At 35.6% G+C, this 22,194-nt stretch overlaps 1 protein-coding gene and 1 long non-coding RNA gene across 10 annotated transcripts in view; one reads left to right on the forward strand and one right to left on the reverse strand.

The window, feature by feature from the left end:
- The window catches only part of ROBO2 (roundabout guidance receptor 2), a 1,748,812-nt gene that overhangs the window by 1,362,144 nt on the left and 364,474 nt on the right, over positions 1-22,194 (forward strand). The gene's annotated exons all lie outside the window — the stretch shown is intronic.
- Positions 3,626-8,162, reverse strand: LOC101022386. 2 transcript variants are annotated; one of them, XR_004181406.1, is made up of 4 exons: positions 8,079-8,162; positions 5,711-5,913; positions 4,582-4,699; positions 3,626-3,709 (listed from the first exon to the last, which is right to left on the reverse strand). It is a non-coding gene; the product is annotated as an uncharacterized LOC101022386 (long non-coding RNA). The 2 variants fall into 2 exon arrangements; XR_004181404.1 differs by having other exon boundaries at positions 4,582-4,711.

Raw genomic sequence — 22,194 nt, forward strand, 5'->3', positions numbered from 1 at the left:
TAAAGTTAGAATTTGTTTACTCTGAACCACTCAAAATACTTTAATTTGCGCATGCATGTGCGCGCGCGCGCGCACACACACACACACACACACACACACACACACACACAGCATTACTTAGATAATCTAAGCATTGTGTCTTGGTGTTCTCAGATGTAAAATAAACTATTGTGAGAATTTAATGAATTAAAGTATTTAGAGTGGCATTTGGTTCATAGCAAAACTCAATAAAGTTTAGCTGTCACCTTCATCATCACATTCATCATTTTCATCACCATCATCATCACCATGATCGTTATCAACCTCATGTGCCAGTTTTTAACCCCACTGCCATAGGTGCCACTCCAAATACTTTAATTTGATTTTTAAATTCAGTGCTTGTAACAAATGGAAAAAAAAAAAACAGCCATGATTTTCTTCTAAAAGATTTTTAAACAAAAATTATATAAGTAGTTATAAAAACAGAAGACTGTTCATAGATCTTGATCTAGGTATAAACTTAAAAAGATCCAGAAAAATTTCACTTCTCAGCTTTGTTAGTCTGATTTATTTAAAAATCCCTGACTTTGTTCATTGTTTGCGAAATCTATCTCGGTTTCCTTTATTTCACACCAAACTGGTTTTGTGCAATTGCCATTTCACATGAACATCTGGATTTTTTTTTCTCTTGTGCTTGTGTACATTTGGAGAAAGATAGTAATTTTCATCCAAATTTATTCTACTTTCCTCAGGTTTATTCTCAGCCATCAGAGGAATGTTAACTGTACATGTTCAGAATGATTTTTTAAATTCTAAAAAAGATCTATGTCTGCTAGGAAGAGAAATATCCTTTAATTTGTCAACGTGATCCTTCTAGAGGAGTCAGTAGTATTTTTTTTTTTTTTTGATATGATCTTCCTTCACCATTCACAGACTTCTAGAATCACAGCTTTATATGCTGGTTAATTCTACCATATAGATGCATATATAGTAAGATGGAGGCATTTCTCTCAAGTTCCTTTAATACTCTCTGTTTCTTTGATATTTTTCTTAGTCATTGCTGCACTTCTGACAAGTCTAGAGAGTTGTCTTTTTGTTTATTGTTAAATAGATGAAGAGTGTAGTTAAGATATTATATTTCAACAATTTAAAAAACTATAATGCAGTCTGTAACTTTAGGTGTATCACTTTAGAAAAATCTCTTTATTCTTGTTCCTTTAGAAATACCTTGAACAATTACAGACTCTTCTGGATTGATGATTGCCCATTTTGCTACTTAAACACTAAATTTGGTCACTTAATCTGATGGAATTGGAATATGGTACCATTAGATATCTATTGCAACTCAGAAACCAATTTCTTCTAATGTGTTCCTCCAAGGGCTTTATTTATATTGTCTGATTCATCCTTACATCCCCATGACATAAAAGAAGGGCAGGCATCATGTTATCCCCATTTGCCAATTGAGGAATCTGAGAGCAGAAAACAGAGGCATTTGCCTCTAGTTACACACTGCGTCAGAGGCAGGAGTAGGCAAAGATACTACTTTTGTTCACTGCCAATCCACCCTTCTTTTCATTAGTCACTAGCCTCCTTATTTCTTAAGGTGTAGGCCATTAGACGATTGATCTTGTCGGGAAAATAACATCTGTTTTAAAACTCGATGCCTTTTACAAGTTTATATGCCTTGATATAATTTTAATAGGTGCATCATTGCCTGCTTTTCTTTATGAGGGATGATATAAATGTGAAAAAATACACTTGCAGAAATGAAATGAAAATAATAAATAAAGCCCTCTTCCATTTCCATTATTCTAAGTCATGCTGCTTGAGACTTCAATCTCAATATGATGTTAATAGAACCATTAGATATGATTCATACCATACATAAGACATTTCTATTGACAATTTCATCTTGACCAAGGGTCAATGGATCCATTACAATGCAAATCTTACTATATACTTTCCATCTAAATCAAAAGAATTTGGTCTTGTGTCCACTCTAATATGTTTCATGAAGTAGAATCCAATCTCAGACATGAAGTACACATCTGTTTCTCATACTAAATCATGCCTGTTCCTATTTGCTCTCAATTTAAAAAATAATTAATTACGTTTTACATCAATAGACTACTCTGGGGTATTTAAAGAAATGCCTAGGGTTTAGAAGAATCCCAGTTTGCCCCTTTAATACATACCAACCTGTAAGGAAAATTCATTCGTGGACATGAGTCTCTTAATTTTGGGGGGTGCATATATAGCTATTCTACATATTTGGTAAGATACACAGAATCAGGACATATTCCGAAAGATTACCTAACTCAGTCTTGTAAAGTACAGGAATGAACTGAGGTTTCAATCAGTTTTTCAGATAAGCAGAAGAATGTCTCATTAGGCACAGGATTTTTTTAAAACTTTCGCTTTTCCCCACACTATTTCTACTTTTTTTTTTCTTCATCTCTTATTCCCTCACTTTTGGGCATCTTTCAGAATCCTTCTCTATTCAGTATTCTAGGTAGCTTATGAATTGCAATCTAACCTTGATATGGACAATCATTGAGCCCATTTCTGGCCACCTTTAAGTTTCAGGGCTGTCCTGATCTCCTGTTGTCTCTTCCCTTTCCTTGTCTGTATTATTTTTCTTTTTGAGCTGAGCTGCTGCTTCTCTCTATTTGTGCACCACAACAGAAGGTGCTTCCTGCTACAGATGAGGTTAAAGGCGCTGAGGAGGAGCTGAACAAGACCCTACGCAAAGGCCTTTTCTCCCCTAGGTTCCATGACACTGCATCCGTACTCTGGTCTCACCACACTCCTCCATCTTCCTTTCTTCTTTCTTGGAAAGTTGGTGATGAACTTTGAACCAGGAAGGGGTTCTGTATAAATCCCTGATCTACTAATTCTCGCGGTGTGATCTTGGGCAAATCCTTTAATCTTGCCTAATCCTCAGTTTTGTCATCCATAAAATATTGATAATAATTATCCACATCAGAAGACTGTTGTGAGAATGAAATTAAGTGATTTATGTAAGGGTCATAATGCCCAGCTCAAAGTAGGTATTCAAGCATGTTGTTGCCTTACTCCCTCTTTACTCTCTCTTTTTATTTTTTCCAATTTCTCTCCAAAATACTTGATTTTGTGAAACAAAAAAGGTTGATTCTTTTCAAGCTGACCACTATCCAATTACATAGCTAGAAACTGATGAGGTTTTCCAGTATTTATTCCTTTCAAAGCGGTTTGCTTCTTGTGGGTTGTCAATAGCTAAACATATTTTTTCCTCTTTCAGTTATGAAAGACATTCTCAGACTTGCAAAGCTTTAATTTTTTGTTCAAGACATTGAAATATAAAAGTTCAGGGATTATTCAATGATGTCAACTACTGAATGTACACAGAAAAGATCTTAGTTGCAATCTAGTTTGTGTGCCTGTTCAAACATGCCCAGGACTCCCAAGTTCAAAGGTTCTCTCTACACGTAAGTGGTAGTCACAAATATGAGTCGTTTTATTGCTGGCAGCCTTAATTTATAAATGGAAAACATCTAAAGCTGCAAAGTACAATAGTCCAGAAACTTTTCCTTAGCAATCCAGTTCTTGGACATCACAGGGAAACTCAGCAGAAAGAAATGATAAGTTAATTGTTGAAATGTTTCACATTCCCAGGTTCAGTTTCTTAGAGGTATTCGCGCCTGCCTCACCTGCACCTCTGTTACTGTCTATGACATGCTCCACCACCCTGGAAAAGACAAATGTCTATTTGAAAGGAGAAGGGTGTTTATTAGTGGGTAGGCCTGATTATGGGAGGCGATTCTAGTGTGGAAAAGATGGGTTGGAGTATGGGGCATCTGTGAAGAAAAATAAATAAAACAGTTTATTTTTAGTGGGACTGATCCCTCTTGCTCATGCATTAGTGCTTGGCTACAGGAGAGTAGTAATTTATTGATGCAGATGGCTATGTAAAGTGCATGCAATTTGTGAGGGGGCTTGACCCTTGACTGATGGGCCATATGTTGTAAAGCCCTGGGGGCGTCATTTGCCTCCCTCTCTTCCTCTCTCTGTCTCTGCACCTAGGGTCCTTGTTCAATCACCACATATTGAATATAGACTTACTAACTCCCCCAATAAATCTCCAACTAATGGCTCACTAAGGCCATAACTTAACCCTTTCTACACAACACAACACATTATTTTGCATCATGATCACACTCGGTGAAATAAAAGATAAATATTATATGACCTGCCTAGAATAGAAAGCAAATTGTTGTAAAATGCCGTTCCCTGCTGGGTATTCACTGCATTTGGATGTAGTAGGGTTGCTTTGAGCTTGCTGAATTATATCGTTCTATTCTGCCGTGTTATAATTACAGCTTAGTGTTATAACATAATTCTTAAATACTGTTAATACACCACATGAGAGAAACATTTAATGTTTTTTAATTAGCTTCTTTTGTCTGAGTCTTCTTTTTTCCTAGTAAAATATGGAACATATGCTCAATAAAAAAATGCATGTATTTTTATTCTCATGTAGAGGCAAGTTTTTAGAAAATATATTAGGGCATTTGTACGGAATGACAGAAAAAACGTACAGCGTATGTTTTAAATACTTACTGTGCTCTGAATTTTCTATAGGACCCATTCCAGCAGAAAGACTTAATGAAACTATTCATTCACAGCTGCAGCACTGGAATTTCCTTATAATGTGGGCTGTCAGAGTCCTAAATGCCACCTGAAAAAGAGTCTAGGACACCAAGACTAGAAAAAAGTCATTTCTGCTGATATATTCATTTTTTCCCATCCAACAGTAAAACTGAGTAAATGGAACTATTCAGTGATGGGCACACCAGTACAGTCTCTGTAATACTCGGAAAACCCGTCAGTTGCCTGATGCTTATTCCCATCCCTTGGATAAGGGAGCAGAACGTGTCTTCCTTGGAATCTTGAGACAACATCACTGCAAGCAAGAAGCAGACATCTATCGCTAATCTAGAGTCTCAAGTTGATTTTTCGTATCTACTCCTTTTCCCCTTTTCTGGGCACAGCTCTTGGTAGGTTTAGCAACAATTCAGAGAGCCTGGTGGGGAGTGTAGGAAGACCACAGGGTTCGCCAGTGCGTAGCCCATCTATAGAAACGGTAGCCAGAGCTGAGTATCTCTAGCTATATTGTATGTTTGTAATAATTAGCTTCCCATAAAACAATTTGTCTTCTAGATGGCTTGCTACTACAGTGTTCACAGCTTGTGTGTGATAGGTTTTTTTATAATATCGCTGAGCATCTTATATTAATTAAGTAGGAATATAATGTTTGATTGCTACCAGATCTGGTTTCATATCCTGTGTTGGTATAAAAAATAGGTTTCGTAATTTTTTTCCTCCTAACTAATGAATAATTTCCTTACACTATAGTGAAAATCCAGCTCTCTGAACCAATTAAAAGAAAGATGAAATTTCATGTACACATACGCTGGGTTAAAATGTTCGTTTATGAGTGACTAGTCTTATCAACATGGGTAACTGATGTAGAAAAAAACATTCAAATATACAGGAAAGAAGGCATTGTCGTCTGTCCTAAATCCAGCCGACTTAACACGTACAATGCAGGCAGAAAGGAAATCAGCATAACTAAACCATGCATTCCCAATTGAATCTCAATAATTTAAACATAAATCCTAAATAACTAAACCTTGCATTCCCAATTGAATCTCCACAATTCAAACATAAATCCTTTAGGCTTTGATACCTTTTCTCCACATGGCTTTTCTTTTGGATTTGGCGCTCCTGGCATCATGCAGAATTCATCTGCGAGCCACAAGTAAATACAGTTTCCATAACCCTTTAATAAACAGTCCGCTTTGAGGTTATGTTCCATAATTTAAGAAATTCCAACAAAAACATGGTTGGTAAGGAGTTTTCCAAGATGTGTGTGTGTATCAATATATTTGCCTATAAAAAGGAACCAACATTTTAAAGCATAAATTTCCAACTTTCCTACATACACCATGCACAAGGGAGGGACATCTATAATACATGTATTTCTGAGACTGACAACAAGCAAGGATGAATTGCTAATATTCTGCTTACCATGTATTGGAAAAGTCTCCACGTTTTTCAGGAAATGTGGTGAGAAAAACTTTCCTCTGTTCTGATGTATTTTCTCTTTAATTATAATTTGGCATCTAGAATTTGTTATTTCTTTTAAAAATAAACTAAACTGCATAGCAAACTATATTGATTTTAGTTTTCAAAAGCCCTCTAATTAAAATAGCAACTTAGCAGCAAATGGCCATGAAGTATTTCAAAATAAAAAATGATGATGTAAATTGAACGTGTCAACTGAAGTTGGTACAAATGAAGATTAAGAAAATAGTTACCTTCATTTATTCTATGTTTCATATCGTGCCTTTTCCCGGTTCTTCAGTTAGTTAATGTAGCTATAATGAGTTTGTACTCCTTAGGAGCAGCCAACAGACTAAGCTTTTCTTTAAGAACATTCTAAATGACTCAAATCAATACCATTTCCTAAATAAAAACTTTCTTGGCTCAGATTTAAAAGACCTATGGCTGTTGGCTTGTTCTTTATGCTAGCCCAACAAAATGCCAAGTAATCTTGCAAGTAAGACTCTGCCACATTCTGATATCAACGTTGTCAATGAGAAAACTGAATATATTCTTCTCTGTGTATATACATTCAGAAACATTGAATTATAATTTGCCTCTTAAAGTCATATAATTACCTGCTATTACATTGAGTTATTATTGAACATATTCATTAAAATGCCTCAGTATTGAACTCAATGGTTCAAACTATTTGCGTAACCCAAAACCCTTAATCATTGACATTTCAAGATGGCTGTTGTCTTTTTTAACTAATAGAACAAAATTTATTTTTAGTACAAAAATTTCAAGAAGATATATGAATAACTACTTAGGATTGAAATGTCATGTTAAATACTAAAGGAAAGTTGGAATTTGTTTTGTTTTTTAAAATGGTTTCTGGCCAGGCACAGTGGCTCACACCTGTAATCCCAGCACTTTGGGAGGCCAAGGCGGGCGGATCACAAGCTCAGGAGTTCGAGACCATCCTGGCCAACATGGTGAAACCTCGTCTCTACTAAAAATACAAAAAGTAGCCGGGCATGGTGGCTCGCACCTGTAGTCCCAGCTACTCAGGAGGCCGAGGCAGGAGAATCACTTGAACGTGGAAGGCGGAGGTTGCAGTGAGCCAAGTTCGTGCCACTGCACTTCAGCCTGGGCGAGAGAGCGAGACTCCATTTCAATAAATGGTTTCTATGTCATTGTTGAAAGTGATAATGATTTTTATGTACATGATTATATGAGAAATAACATTTTATCAATGCACATGTAGGGTACATTCTTATATTTTTTATTTATCAGGAATTCCACATTTTTTGTGCAAACACTGTATGTTATTATTTTAATCTTCTATGTAATATATAATAAATCAACAAACATTTATTGAACACCTACTCTGTGCTAGGTGTTAGAATGATAACATTGAATAATATTATCTGCTCTGCCTTGAAGAACTTTCAATGTAAGCTACCATAATATTTACCTGAGGATTTTTCATGTTTTTCTAACAGTTTACAAAATTCCTATATTTGGAGGCTCTCCAGAAACAGAGGGAAAGGGACTAGTAAAATTATAGTTGAAAGGTACGGTGTATTTTGGGGGACAAACATTTGTGTCACTGTATTTGTTTTATATGCTATTTTTAAGCATGGCCCCATTCCCCTGACAGAAGTGAATTTGCCAAGCATTAGCCTGGGGTATTTAGAAGTAACAGCTGAAGGATTAAGGAAACATCAGCACTGAGTGTGAGGAAGTCAAGCGTGGTTAGAACCTCCACCGTGTGCTATTCTTAGCCATTCGTTTGCTGCAAAATCACATCAGTAGTTTTCAGTGACATTTGTAACTGTCCCTGTACAACAGATGATAAAGTAGAAGAAAATAAAATCAGAAGTGAAACAGTTCAAGTACTACTAAGAGGTACCCTGGCGTTTGTTGGTTTTGGGTGCCCTAAATGACATATTAACAGGGAACTGCCTTGTAGTGAAATGAGATGCCCCCACGGGCCCTAACTTTACCTTCATCCTGTTGTTTCATCATTTCAAGGATCTTTCCTTATGGTTAACCCCTTTTCATCTTCCGAACAAGTTCTTACAGCCAGAGGGGTTGAAAACGTGCTATTTTTAGCATGCTTCTGAGTGGTGGATAGTGGTTGGGAATTTCTTTGCCTGCTGCATGAATACTCTTCCCTGCAGAGTGTAGAAAGAAGCACTTAATTTGGAGCTTTTCATTTTGGTTAGTAAAACTGCAAACATAGCACAGGTGGCTATAATTTTACACCATGTGAGTAAAATTATTATTTTTCTTTCCTTGTCAACCTTCTTGTTTGATCATCTGAAACCCATAAGATGGGGAATTACAGAAACTGATCTTTTAAATTGATGAACTAATTTAAGATACTCTTTGAAAAGGAATCCAAACTTGCTATGTAATCTGTATTAGACCGTTCTCACACTGCTATAAAGGAATACCTGCGACTGGGTAATTTATAAAGAAAAGAGGTTTAACTGTCTCATCATTCCACAAGCTGTAGAGGCAGGATGGCTGGGGAGGCCTCGGGAAACTTACAGTCATGGCGGAAGGCGAAGGGGAAGCAGACATGTCTTACGTGGCAGGAGCAGGAGGAAGAGAAGGGCGGCGGCGGGGGAGGGTGTCACACACTATTAACCAACCAGATTTCATGAGGACTCACTCACGGTCACAAGAACAGCAAGGGGGAGATACGCCCCATGATCCAGTCACCTCCCACCAGGCCTCACCTCAAACACTGGGGTTACAGTTTGACATGGGATTTGAGTGGGAGCACAAATCCAAACCATATCACAGGCAAAATGTAAAATTGTTAAGGATGGGGAAAGATTTATAAATGTAGGGTCCAAGTTAATGTAAAAGTGATCGCGTTGTCTACCAGTGACTGTTATTGGGCCTGCACCTTTATCACAGCGGGTCATAGTTTCATTATTGTGATTATGCCGTAGTTTTGTAAAAACCTTTACCAGTGATTTTAGATATAAGATGTTGCTATTTGTCAATTTTTAGGTTGTAATCTCATCTCGTATGTTAGAAAGTATCCTTATTTTGTAAAAAAATCTATCTCTATATATATTTAGATTAATCTTCTATTAAGGATCAGATATTCATGTTCAAACATTAGATTTCCCTGATAATCCACTTTTTAGATAATTTCAGCTTTTATTTTAGGTTGAGGGGGCACACATTACAGGTTTGTTACAGGGGTTTATTGCATGACAATGAAGTTTGGGTATGAATGATCCCATTACCCAGGTGGCGAGCACAGTACCCCATATGTAGTTTTTCAGCCTGTTTCCCTTCCTTTTTCCCCGCTCTAGTAGTCCCCACTGACCACTGTTCTTATTTTTGTTTCCATGTGTACACAATATTTAGCTTCCACTTATAAGAAAATGTGGTACATATACACTATGGGATATATGCAGCTGTACCAAAAGAACAAAATGCATATATGCAGCAACAAGAATGCAGCTGGAGGCCATTAACCTAAGCAAATTGACGCAGGAACAGAAAACTAAACACCGCATGTTCTCACTTAGAAGATATCTTTGAATGGTGTTGTCAGACAGACTCAAGCATGGATCCTTGCTGAGGTACCAGAATCTTGACTGGTTATGATTCAAAAACAACTGAAGAGTATTCATGGATCTGAGTCTTACATACAAAACAATGAAAGAAATCTGGCAATTTTATTTAGCTGGTACTGAAGTTTAGATGATGTGTTGCATAAAATTATAGCAAGTAATACAATTTCCTTTGGCTAGTTGGTCATTCTCTTTCTCTTTATGGTTTCTGTTCTTGTACAGATTTCTAACTAGTGATATAGAACAATAACTTGGATGACTTAAAAACATTATGGTAAATAAAAGGAGACAGACTCAAATGACTATATGCTTAATGGTTTGCTTTATATAAACTTTTTGAAGAGGTAAAACTGGATTGTTGGAAAGTAGATCAGTGCTTTGCAGGGGCCAGGGTTGGGGAGGGAATTGACTGCAAAGACCAGAGGGAACTTTTTGGTGTGGTGGCCGTGGTCTGCATCACCATTGTGTCATGAATGTCAAGACTCATCTAACCTTTTCTAAAATTTATTAATTTTTGTCTGAAAATTATATCCAAAAAAAGATGTTAGAATTTCACTTTGGTGTGAATATAACCTAGACAAGTTGATATTTTTTCCTGTTTTTTCTTTCCCCATAAGTTAAAGCTATACTGAGTGTATTAATGAAGTTATTAATAAAATCATTTATAACCCTAATATATTCCTAGTTCTATATAAGCCGACTTTACCTGTAGTTACTATGTATTTGAAGAGAGTCAATTGAAATATAAATTATAAACCAAAACTAAATACTTTTTTCCCAAGAAACATTCATCACACAGGTGCATATAAAATACATGCATTTTACATCCGAATTTGCATATAAAGTTGTAGGAAAATTAGAAAGCATATGGTCTTTTCTTCTTTTTCATTGTCTAAAAGCACTAAAGCCAAATAACTTGGCATGATTCTTCTAGTTTTACTCCTTTTAAATAGCTTTATTGTCAGGCAGATGGGGAGTGCTAGTCGCTTATTAAAATTACACTTGTATATATCGTTAGAATGTTTTATATTTATTCATGAATATAAAATTTTTAGAATTGTCATTTAAAACAAAAAAAAAACCTGTTGTAGAGTTGAGTAACAACTGTATTTATCACTTTGAAACCACTTTGAAATATATTGCAGCATGGATGGTTGCCTAATTAATATTTCTGAGATTCAGGTTCTTTTTAATGATGTTTTTGAATGCTCTCCATCTTAGAAAGCAAAAGATAATCATAGACTAGATATTGAATTACATGGAGAGAATGAACTTTAAGATGTGGCATCTATTCCAAGTTGTATTAGGAAAATATATATGAGAAAACATTATCACATGCTTTGTAATAAGTACTTTTCCCCCCTCTGTGAAGAGTTTAAAAATCAGTATTTACAATGGCTAGTTTTCAAGTGTGATTTTGTGGGTTAATAATCTGAGCCAAAGAGATGTAACATAGTCCATGAACACCAGATAGTTAAAAGATTCTTCTACTTTAGAGGTTTTTTTTAAGACTGATTTAGAATTAAAAGATGGATAGCTCTTTATTCATCACTATTTGGTGCTACAAGTTTGAAGAAGTATAAGATAACATTCTTTTGGGTACTTAATGAATATTTTTCAATTAAATATCTGAATTACTAATACATCTCTTAGATTCATATTGCAGCTAGAGAAATAACTACAATCATGTCCCAAAGAACATTTGAAAATGTAGAATTTCTTATTTGACACATGAGAATATATTACATAATTCATCAATGAAGATAGGTAAATGCATAGATACATACCTATATAGATACAAACCAGTATATGCAGGTAATTGACTTTGAAAATTTGTTTTGAAGACAAAACTTTTAGACAGTTTTGAGGAGGTACTATGTGATAAGGCAAATGTTATAAAACTGAAGTCAAAACTAAACTGTCATTCAAAACTATCATATGTCAAAACTTGTTTAGGTAGAACTTTAACAGAACTTCAGCATCTTACAATGTCATATCCCTGATAAACTTGAGTGTACGCAGAGAATCTGCCAAAATTGAATGAGCACATGTCTGAACAGCCATTACTTTGTGGCTAAAGATATTTCTTTCCGATTTCTGTCCCCAGTATGGTTACTCTGCCTTTCTAATTTATCCTTGTAATATGTGCAACAAGTGAAGAAATAGGAAGCTTGGGGGAAAATAACTGGTATCCACATGCAGATATCTCCAGGGTTTTTCTACATTACCTCTTCTTTATCCCTCTTTATTCCTGTTTTGCCAAATAACATCTCTTTCTCCTCACAACTGCAGTATTCAAATTGTGTTTTTTTTTTAACACGTGTATCAAATGGATAAAATTTAATAGTTTTAATTGCCAAACAAAGTTGGTGTGAGAGTTTCTCCAGGAACACAGTTTGGTGTGCAATATGACACCAAATATATCCTAAAAATTATTTTCTCTTAATGTAGTTATAGATGAAATGCCAGATGTGGCTTTGCAAGGGTGATTCAAATCACCTTAGTTCCTTGGAATCTTTACCTTTGCCTACATAAAGCTATTAAAGGAAACTGGAACCCGCTTTTTCACAATGATGACGTCCAATTGTTTTCCCTTATATATAGTGCTATGAAAGTATTCTATGAGTTTGGCAAACATATCTTTGCAATGTGTATGTGTTACGTAGCTTGGATTTATTTCAAAATCTGTGGAGAGGCTGCAAAATTTATAACCATACTATAGAAAAGTTAGGTGTACTCCCTTCGACTCCCCTTCACATTTTCATTGTATCCATGCTTTCCTATGCATGTTCCTCTAAGATAAGAGTTAATAAGTTGTAAAAACAAAAAATTAAACAAAAGAAAAAATATCTGATACCTTAGCATAGTATTTCCGAACCACTTTCCATTACTGCCCCTTAAAGGAGTCTTTTCAACAATTTTTCCTAATTGCTATTCCCTTAAAATATTACTACTACAGATAAATATGTATCTATTTATATACTATATTTATAGTTTAATACATAAAATGCTTGATTTTTGGCTCATTCCCCTGAATCTATTTTTGCCCCCTTAAGGTTAGCATTGCCTCCCTTGAGCATGCATGCTGTGGCAGTATTCGATTGTCCACTGTAGTTAGGATGCGTTGTCACGTGCTGTTCTGTATCTTCCCTCGTTTGCCTTCCCCTTGGAAATGCTTTAATAATTATGGTATTCCAAGGAATAGCCACGGTGGCACTCACTTTTGGTTCCAGCTTCTTGGGAGGCTTAGGCAGGAGGATCACTTGGGCTGAGGCGTTCAAGACCAGCCTGGGCAACTGGAGTCTGTTCTCACATTGCTAATAAAGACGTACCCAAGATTGGGTAATATAAAGGAAAAGGTTTAATGGACTCACAGTTCCACATGGCTGGGGAGACCTCACAATCACGGCAGAAGTCGAATGAGGAGCAGAGTCTCATTTTACCTGGCGGCAGGCAAGAGAGCTTGTGCAGGGGAACTTGTATTTCTAAAACCATCAGATCTCATAAGATGTATTTACCACCACAAGAACAGTACGGGGAAAACTGCCCTTGTGATTCAGTTATCTCCACCTGGCCCTGCCCTTGACTGACAGGGATTATTACAATTCAAGGTGAGATTTGGGTGTGGACACAGTCAAACCATAGCAGCAGCATAGTGAAAATCGTGTCTTTTAAAAAGAAAAGAAGAGAGAGAAATAAATGCACTTTTCTCTCTCTCTTTCTTTCTTTCTTCTTCCTTCCCTTTCCCTTTCCCTTTCCCTTTCGCTTGCTTGCTTTCTTTCTTTCTTTCTTTCTTTCTTTCTTTCTTTCTTTCTTTCTTTCTTTCTTTCTTTCTTTCTTTCTTTCTTTCTTTCTTTCTAGTTCATTGCATTTTTTTCTTCAACTATTATTTTAAGTTCAGGTGTCCATCTGCAGGGTGTGCAGGTTTGTTACATAGGTAAATGTGTGCCATGGTGGTTTGCTGCACAGATCCACCCATCACCTGAGTATTAAGCCCAGCAGTCATTAGCTGTTCTTCCAGATGATGTCACTCCTGCCGCCCTCCCAACTACAGGCCCCAGTGTGTGTTGTTTCCCCTCTATGTTTCCATGTGTTCTCATCGTTCAGCCCTCACTTATAAGTGAGAACGTGTGGTGTTTGGTTTTCTGTTCCTGTGTTAGTTTGCTGAGGATAATGACTTCCAGCTCCATTTATATCCCTGCAAAGGACATGATCTTGTACCCTTTTTATGGCTGCATAGTATTCCATGGTATATATGTACCATATTTTCTTTATCTGGTCTGCCACTGATGGACATTTGGGTTGATTCCATGTCTTTGCTGTTGTGAATAGTGCTGCAATGAGCATGCACGTGCATGTGTCTTTTTAATAGAATGATTTGTATTCCTTTGGGTATATACCCAGTGATGGGATCGCTGGGTCAAATGGGATTGTCTTTCTGGTTCTAGATCCTTGAGGAATCGCCACACCATCTTCCACAATGCTGGAAATAATTTACATTTACATTCCCACCAACAGTGTATAAACATTTCTTTTTCTCTGCAAACTCACCAGCATCTGTTGTTTCTTAACTTTTTAATAATCACCATTCTGAGTGGCATGAGATAGTATCTCATTGCATTTTGATTTGCAAGGAAATGCAGTTTTCTTTGTCTGTTTCAGAAAGAGCACAGAGGATGGGAAAAGATGAGAATGAGCCAGCCCCCTCCTCTCTAAAGAGAGAACTCATATTTTGGTTCCTATAGGTGACCTTCTTAGAATTAATATTTATTCCATGAATGAGAAGCCATGTAAATCTCCTTAAAAAGCCATGCTAAAGGATTAAGGCTGTTTGCCACTATCACCTCCAGTAGCTCTCACAGACTTCCACTACGTTAATGATAAGTGATATATGTATCCTCCGTTCAGCCTCTACTCTGGCCTTCCTGAGAACACTGTAACTCTTATCTTTCCAAACCCTGTAAATAGATGCATATTTAGGAGTTATGTCCTGGACTATGGTACACTGTTGCCAGAAAAGAAATATAACACAAAACCACATATACCAACTTTATGAATTAGGCTAATTTATGCAAGATGATGATATGTGAATGATTATACATTATGAGTTATTATTACATATAGCAAATGCTTATTAGAATCCGTGTACAGTGTTATAAACTTTCCATAGACTTCCTAATTTATATCCTCACAATAAACCTATAGATACTTTTATTATTTTTACTTTATATATAAGAAAAATAATATCCAAAGTGCATTTTAAATACTGGTTTAAATAGCTAATTGTATTGGATGGTTATAATGAGAGAAGAGATTATAAAAATCAGAGTTGGCTAATTTTAGCTTCACTTTTTTATGGTGCCTTTCTATCTTCCCAGTGGTGGAGATAATAGCAATAAGAACAAAAATAAAATAGTCACCAGGATGAAAACAGGCAAACAAAAATATGACTTACATTCAAACTCAGACTCTAAAATTGGCTGTTTTGAAACTAACAATTGTTCTAATCATAATCATGGTAACAGCTGGCATTAGTGAACTACTTACTAAATCATCTTCACCTTCACAGCAGCACTTTTATTTTACTGAAGAGGAGACAAAGGGTCAGAGATGCTAATCATATTCCTTAGATTCTAGACCTCAATATTTTATCAGTGATGGTCTTGATTATTTGTTGCAAGATGTGTTAAGGGTAATTAAATGGCATTCTAAGAAAACTGACAATGTCTCTTTTTTTCACATAAACAATTATCACAATATAAAATGAGTAGAATGTGCTGTTTATTTTTTTAAACGCCTAAATTTTTAGAATGGTATATATTTTCTGAATATAATTGCCCATGACAATAAATTTTTTTAACTCTTTTGAGTTTAATACAATGTACCTTTTCTTTTGAAAATTTTCAGTAACTTAATGACGGCATTGCTTATATGGAAAACAGTATGCAAATGACTCACAGTGAAGTCTCGGAGTTTAGTTAAGCTTGAGAAAAAGTTTGTAATTAACAAATTAGCATTTGAAAAAGACATTTGAATATGCATAGTAGAAAATTCTACTTAACTTGTGGGGTGTGTTCATAATGATTATTTCAGATTCATGCATATGCATCTTTTAACATGCAAATATTTAAAACCTTAGTGGACTAGTCCAGATCTGGCTCATTCTGTTGTTGTGGTGGTTGTTATTCTAGTTAAATGTTGAAAATTATAAGTAAGGCATCATGAATATACATACTAACATATGGAGTCCTCTTTACTTCTCTTTGATATAGTATCTTTTTAATTATTAAAGACACAATATTAAATACTTTCTATTTATTATTACTTCACTGTGGATAAAAATAACATTAAGAAAAAACAATCTTGGTATCTGACTTTTCCTACCAAGGTGTATACTGTGTACTAGAATGCTATAATCAGTTCTTCATTTACCTTTATGTTCAATTGTGCTATTAGAAATTGGAGTTTGATGTCTCACACACACACACAGACATTACATTATTAACAAAAAGTGGCAAGAATACCTTGTGATTACTTTTAAAACTGTCTTATATAATATATTGGCTTCATTGTAAAGTATATTTTCTTAACAACTTTTTATGTAGGGCATACCCCTCCTCTGTTTAAAAAACTCTACTAGTTCTTGATTAATTGTCAGATATGATCTCAGACCCTTAGGTCAGCATTGAGGGCTGTTCTCCAGTACAAAGCACCTTTCTCGCCTACTGCTCTTCACATGTTCCATTCTAATCTGGCCTCGATTCTCATTCTTATGCTTTCTATAAATGCGTGATCACTAAACCACCTAAATGTTTAGATGACCACTCTTCTGTCATTATACCTCACCCACCTTACTTAGGCTACATGGTATTTTCCCTTGATGAATTTCTACAGTATTTATAGTTGAACTATTATGTTCCCTACAAAATGGTTATATGGAAAGTTATAGCTAATTTAAATCTAGGGTTGATAAATATGTGAATTCTTTGCCTTTCTAGATAGAGAAATTATGTCTTCTCTTGGTTTGGCCAACCTCCTAAAATCCAATGGGCAACCGAGGACAGAAGATTGGGCTTGAGTCAGCTACAGAGAGGATGGGCATCTCTTTCTAATGAACTCATAATTCATGCCCCATCCTGTAGCCAAAGGGGATTGATAGACCTACAGACACAAAAACATGAGGAAACAGTTTTTTTCCACACTAGTTTGTTCATAACACGACACTGGAAAATAAGGTCATTACGTGGTCTCACGATACCCCTGCCAACCTATGACTTGATGTATTTTAGGTTCTTTCACTTTGCTTTACGTATTTGTTGTGACTCTTGGACAATATCTGATGTTTAACTTTGCCTTCAGAAAATGGCCATGGTTCAACTTCCTTTCAGCGTTCCTGCCTTTTTTTCAGTTTTTGATAGTTTCCCTTGTCCTAGGCACTCATGTGGACGCTGGTGACACAAAACCAATCAAAATCTACATTGGAAAAGCAAGGTAATTAAGAATTAAAATCAGTAAGTTCCTGACACTAGCTCCAAGGACTAGACAGGGGACACCTGAAGAGAGTGGAATACAGTTGTTGGGAAGTATTCCAGGCACAAGGAACAGAATATACAAGGGCATTAAATACTCAGTGTCTCTGAGGACGTCAAGTGGAATACAAAACTGCTGGATTATCAGATATCAGAAAGGCCTTCTGAGCCACGCTTACACTTTCCAATATACTAGAAAAAACAGTCATTCAAAGGTTATATAATCAATCCTAGCTGAAGATACTTGCAATTGTTCATTTTCCTGTAAACATGTGTGGACAGTGGATGAATCCCACATTTTTACTCTGAAGCTTGAGTTGTCCAGATTAGATTTGCTGTTTACATTAGTTTTATTTCCTGACCAGTTTTCAATCCTTCTTTCTTTTGTTACCTCCCAGACACTGACTTTTAAAAAAAATATGTTTTTACAAAAACAAAAGGACAAAAGGTTTTCTTAGACAGTTTTAGTGCACATCTTTTCTGACTTCAATAAAGTTTCCGGTTGGACAATAATTTTACTGTCTCTATATGAAGACTTTACTTTGCATTAAATATAAGAAAAAATGTAAGAAGGAAAAATATAAGAAAAAAACCACTAGAAATAGCTTTAGAAATGCGTATATTTGTACATTCATCCCTCAGTATCTGTGGGGAATTTGTTCCAGGATCTCCTATGGATGCTCAAGTCTCTGATATAAAATAACATATTATTTGCATATCACCTATGTGCATTCTTCTATATACTTTAAATCAGACGTCCCCAACATTTTAGGCAGCAGGGACTGGTTGTGTGGAAGATGATTTTTCCATGGATGGTGCAGGGGAAGGATGGTTTCAGGAGGAAACTGCTTCACCTCAGTCATCAGGTGTTCAAGCAGTAGAGTCTCATAAGGACACGCAACCTAGATCCCTCACGTACGCAGTTCACAATAGGGTAAGAACTTCTATGAGAATCGAATGCCGCTGCTGATCTGACAGGAGGCGGAGCTCGGCGGTAATGCTCGCTCCCTCCTGCTGTGCAGCCACAGACCAGTATGGGTCCCTGGCCCTGGGGTTGTGGACCCCTGCTTGAAATCATCTCCGGATTACTTTTAATATTTACTGCAATGTAAAGGCTATGTAAATAGTTATTAATACCGTATTGCTTAGGGAATTGTGACAAGGAAGAAATGTCTCTACATGTTCAGTGTAGACATAATCAACCTTTTTTTTTCTAAATACTTTTGATGCAGTTTATGGAGGAGTGATTTAATTTTGCAAGCTCTTAAAATTAACTATTGGGATTCATCATTATTTTCAGGGTTTTTCTCCTCCTTTTATGACTGAATTTATTTTTTTAAATAACTGAATTACTGCATAAAATATAATTATTTTTATAACTTATAAGGATGTATGGACTGTAATTAGGCTTGTATGATAGCTGACTGGTATTGCTGATGAAATTTTACTAAGTGACCAGAATAACAAAATTTATTACACAGGTTACTTCCTTTAGAGGTTCTACTTTTGGTCTTCAATATCTAACATGCTTTCTTTATTATTATTATTAATATAAATATAAAATAGATCTTAATGGTAGGGACATATTTCTCTCTGTAAAGTAGGAGGACAAATTTTGTATGAAAGGTTGAAGAGAAATAAATATAATATTCCCAAATCTATCCACAACCATTCATACCTTGTAACATGTAAGTTTACTGTTAAATTGGATGAATTGTTGATGTACTTAGCAAAACATTATTTCTGCACAAAGTCATAAATTAAACAAACTCTAATACATTTTACTATAAGCATAATTTGACCTGAGTCCTTGTTAGCCTCAAAGCATAATACAATAATCAGAAAAATTGGGGGTCTAATCAATTAATTTGAAAATCTGCAATGAGATTATTATTTATCTAGAGTGGACGCTTTACTAGCATACAAATACGTTTTTTATAAATGAAATAGAATAAACATCTAATTATTGGAACTTTTCCATTAAATAACTAATGTTGGTGTTAAAAGGTTTCTGCTTTTTTAAAAAAAAAAGTTGCTGACATAAACTTGAGAATTTAAATGTCAATTATGGCAAATGAAAATATTTTCTCTACAACTTTGTTATTTTTTAAAAACATTATTAATGTAACAGCTACTACATCTTACTATTTTTGTCCATTCTGCAAATCATTGGTGAGTCTATTTAGTCTACATCTAGAACATCTAGAAAAATATGTATAATATATGAATCTAAAAGGGACATGAAAATGCATGAAAATATCTAATTGTGTGTACTGTTAAGCTAGAGAATTAAAGATGATATAACCCCTTTTCACCATTCAGCCGAGCGTGAAGGAGTAAAAGAGATTCAAAACTTCATTAATGCTCTCACACAACGTTGCAGGCCACCTGCACTCGAAAGAATTTACATTGGAGCAGATGGATTGCTGAACGCAATATCAAAGAATTTCAGAATGTTTGTTTTAAAAATAAACTGGATTCTAAGGCAGGCACCAGCAAAGCATACAATTTACAAAGATGACAGAGCTCTTCTTATTAAAACTTCTAAAACATATAAGTAAAGGCACATTTTTATCTCTGAAATAAGAGTAGACATTCCAACTACTCTTTAAAATGATCAAAGTTACATATTTAAGTATATAAATGAAATATAGTCATGCCTCATATGAGACTTTTGAACCTACCTAACTGGTTTCCTTTAGTAACTCCTAGATCAATGAAATCTAGCTTTTTCCCAGTGTAAGTTTGCACATCTCTCTGATTATTCAGTCTTTGGAATAAGATGGTCCATATGGAAGAAGAGATGTTTTAAGAAGTTGAAGAGTAACTTTTTGCAGAAACTCACTTCCCTTGTCATTTGACTCTGACTTGAGTTCTGCCCTATGATCGGTAGGTCCCACCGGCAATGCACTGAGAGAATCCACTGTGGAGTCGCTAGTTCAGATGAATCCGAGCTCATCTAAATGCATCTTGGATCAGATTAGGCTTTACTTTTGGAACATATTTTAATTGTTGTATTTTACAGAAGTTTCTATAGCTTTACCGACAAATTAAATTTTACTTGGAATTTGCATCACAACATTTTCATTCTGTAAATATTGATGTATCAAGGGTCAGAAAACAACAATAGAGGGCTGAATCTGACCTTGTCCCTGATTTTGGAAATAAGATTTTATTTTAGCACAGTCATACCCATTCAATTACTTATTGTCTGCGGCTGCTTTTGTGCTCCAACAACAGAGCTGATAGTCACAATAGACAGTATGGCATACAAAGCCCTAAGTAAGATGCTTACTATCTGCCTCTTCATAGGAGAAGTTTACCAACCCTGAGGTGCTAGCACATTTTATAACCTTGGGTAAGTTTTCTCAAGCTCTCTGGGCATTAGGTTCCTCATCTGTAATATAAAGACACTGATGTCCCTACATGTGGTAATAATAATGGTACCTAGCCATGATGATGAGATGGGATAATATAAGCTGTTAGGAAAAGGCCTCGTTCATAATAGGTCTGATACAAATGTCACCCAACACCAGCGTCACTGTCATTTTCTCAGGAATAATGCCAGGTCATGGAGACTGAGAAGAGGGTTTCAAACTACATTATTGTAGTCTGTTCATCTCCACTAGTCAAAATCTAAAGTAGATAGTGTGGTTTTGTATTATGATCATAGAATCTGAAGGTGGAAGCCCTGGGTATGAAACGACAATTTGCCTTCTTCCTTGCTGTTTAATAAGACCTTCAGTGAGTAATGTAAACACTCTAATCCTCTTTTTCTTATCTGTAAAATTATAATAATATTATTAATAATAATAATATCATCCCCCAATAGCCTGTATGTTGTAAAGGGCCAATTAAATTAGAAATATGAAGTAGGGTAACTTGTAGGGTTGCAATGCAAATCAAAGGTTTTAATGCCTAATTAACCTTACCTCACTTCCATGCTTTGAACTTTGGGGTAATGAATATGTGTAATTATTTAGCTAAGAGGGCTCAAGATTAACGCTTTTGTGTCAGGTGTTGCCACACACATCAACATGGATGATCCTACAGGCTAATGAGGGAAAGAAGCCCGAAACCGAAGGCCACATACAGCATCATCCCCTTTATATAAAGTTCTATGCCTAGAGAATTAATCTTTGGTGATAGAAAAGAAAATCGGTTACCTTTCAGGGTGTGTGGAGGGGCACAGGGCATTAATGTAGGAGGCAGGTGGTGTTACAGATCTTCATGTGGGTGTAGGTTACAGGGCTGGGTTCACTTTCTACAGCTCCATTGGCCAGAACACTGATGATTTGTACACTTCACTGTAGGTGTAAAATGCTTACAAGAAGAGTGAAAGATTAAAAAGAAAAAGAGAAAATGAAAGAAAACAACAAAAGCGTTAAGTCCATCCACTGATCCTGTTTTCAGAGCCATAAAAAAAAAACTGTCTGCTATACAATCTATTCACCTCATTCTCTCACTTACACCAATCTTTCCACAACGCCATAAAATCTACCTACATACATGTAAGAAAATGGGACTCTCCTTTAGCCAGCCTTGTCTCCTATACCACCTTGAATACATGTTTGACAGAAATGACTTTTTGTTTTTCTCTTTATACAAATCGTATGATCTCCACTTTTACCTGAAGCCTTTTTTAAACTGAAGTATTATGACCTTAATGAGACTCATAGATCACATTCACTCTCCATCTTACTCACATCATTGTGCTGTTCTTCAAAGTTCTGTTTGAATTTTATTTTATATCACTCCTTTTCCTAAACTATGTACATGTTCATGAAGACAAGGCAAACAAACAAACAAGAACAAATAGAAAACCCGCAGGTCTTAATAGAGAGGTAGCTTTAAGTGGCAAGAAAATATAGTTTAGAAAATGTTATTTATTTTTAAAAATATAATGCCCTATATAATACAAAACCAAAAAGTATAAAAGCTATGAAGGGAAAATCAAGTCTCTATTTTACCCTAACCTTTAGGAAACCCAT

The sequence above is a fragment of the Papio anubis genome, chromosome 2 (assembly GCF_008728515.1).
Source record: "Papio anubis isolate 15944 chromosome 2, Panubis1.0, whole genome shotgun sequence".
Lineage (NCBI taxonomy): Eukaryota > Metazoa > Chordata > Mammalia > Primates > Cercopithecidae > Papio > Papio anubis.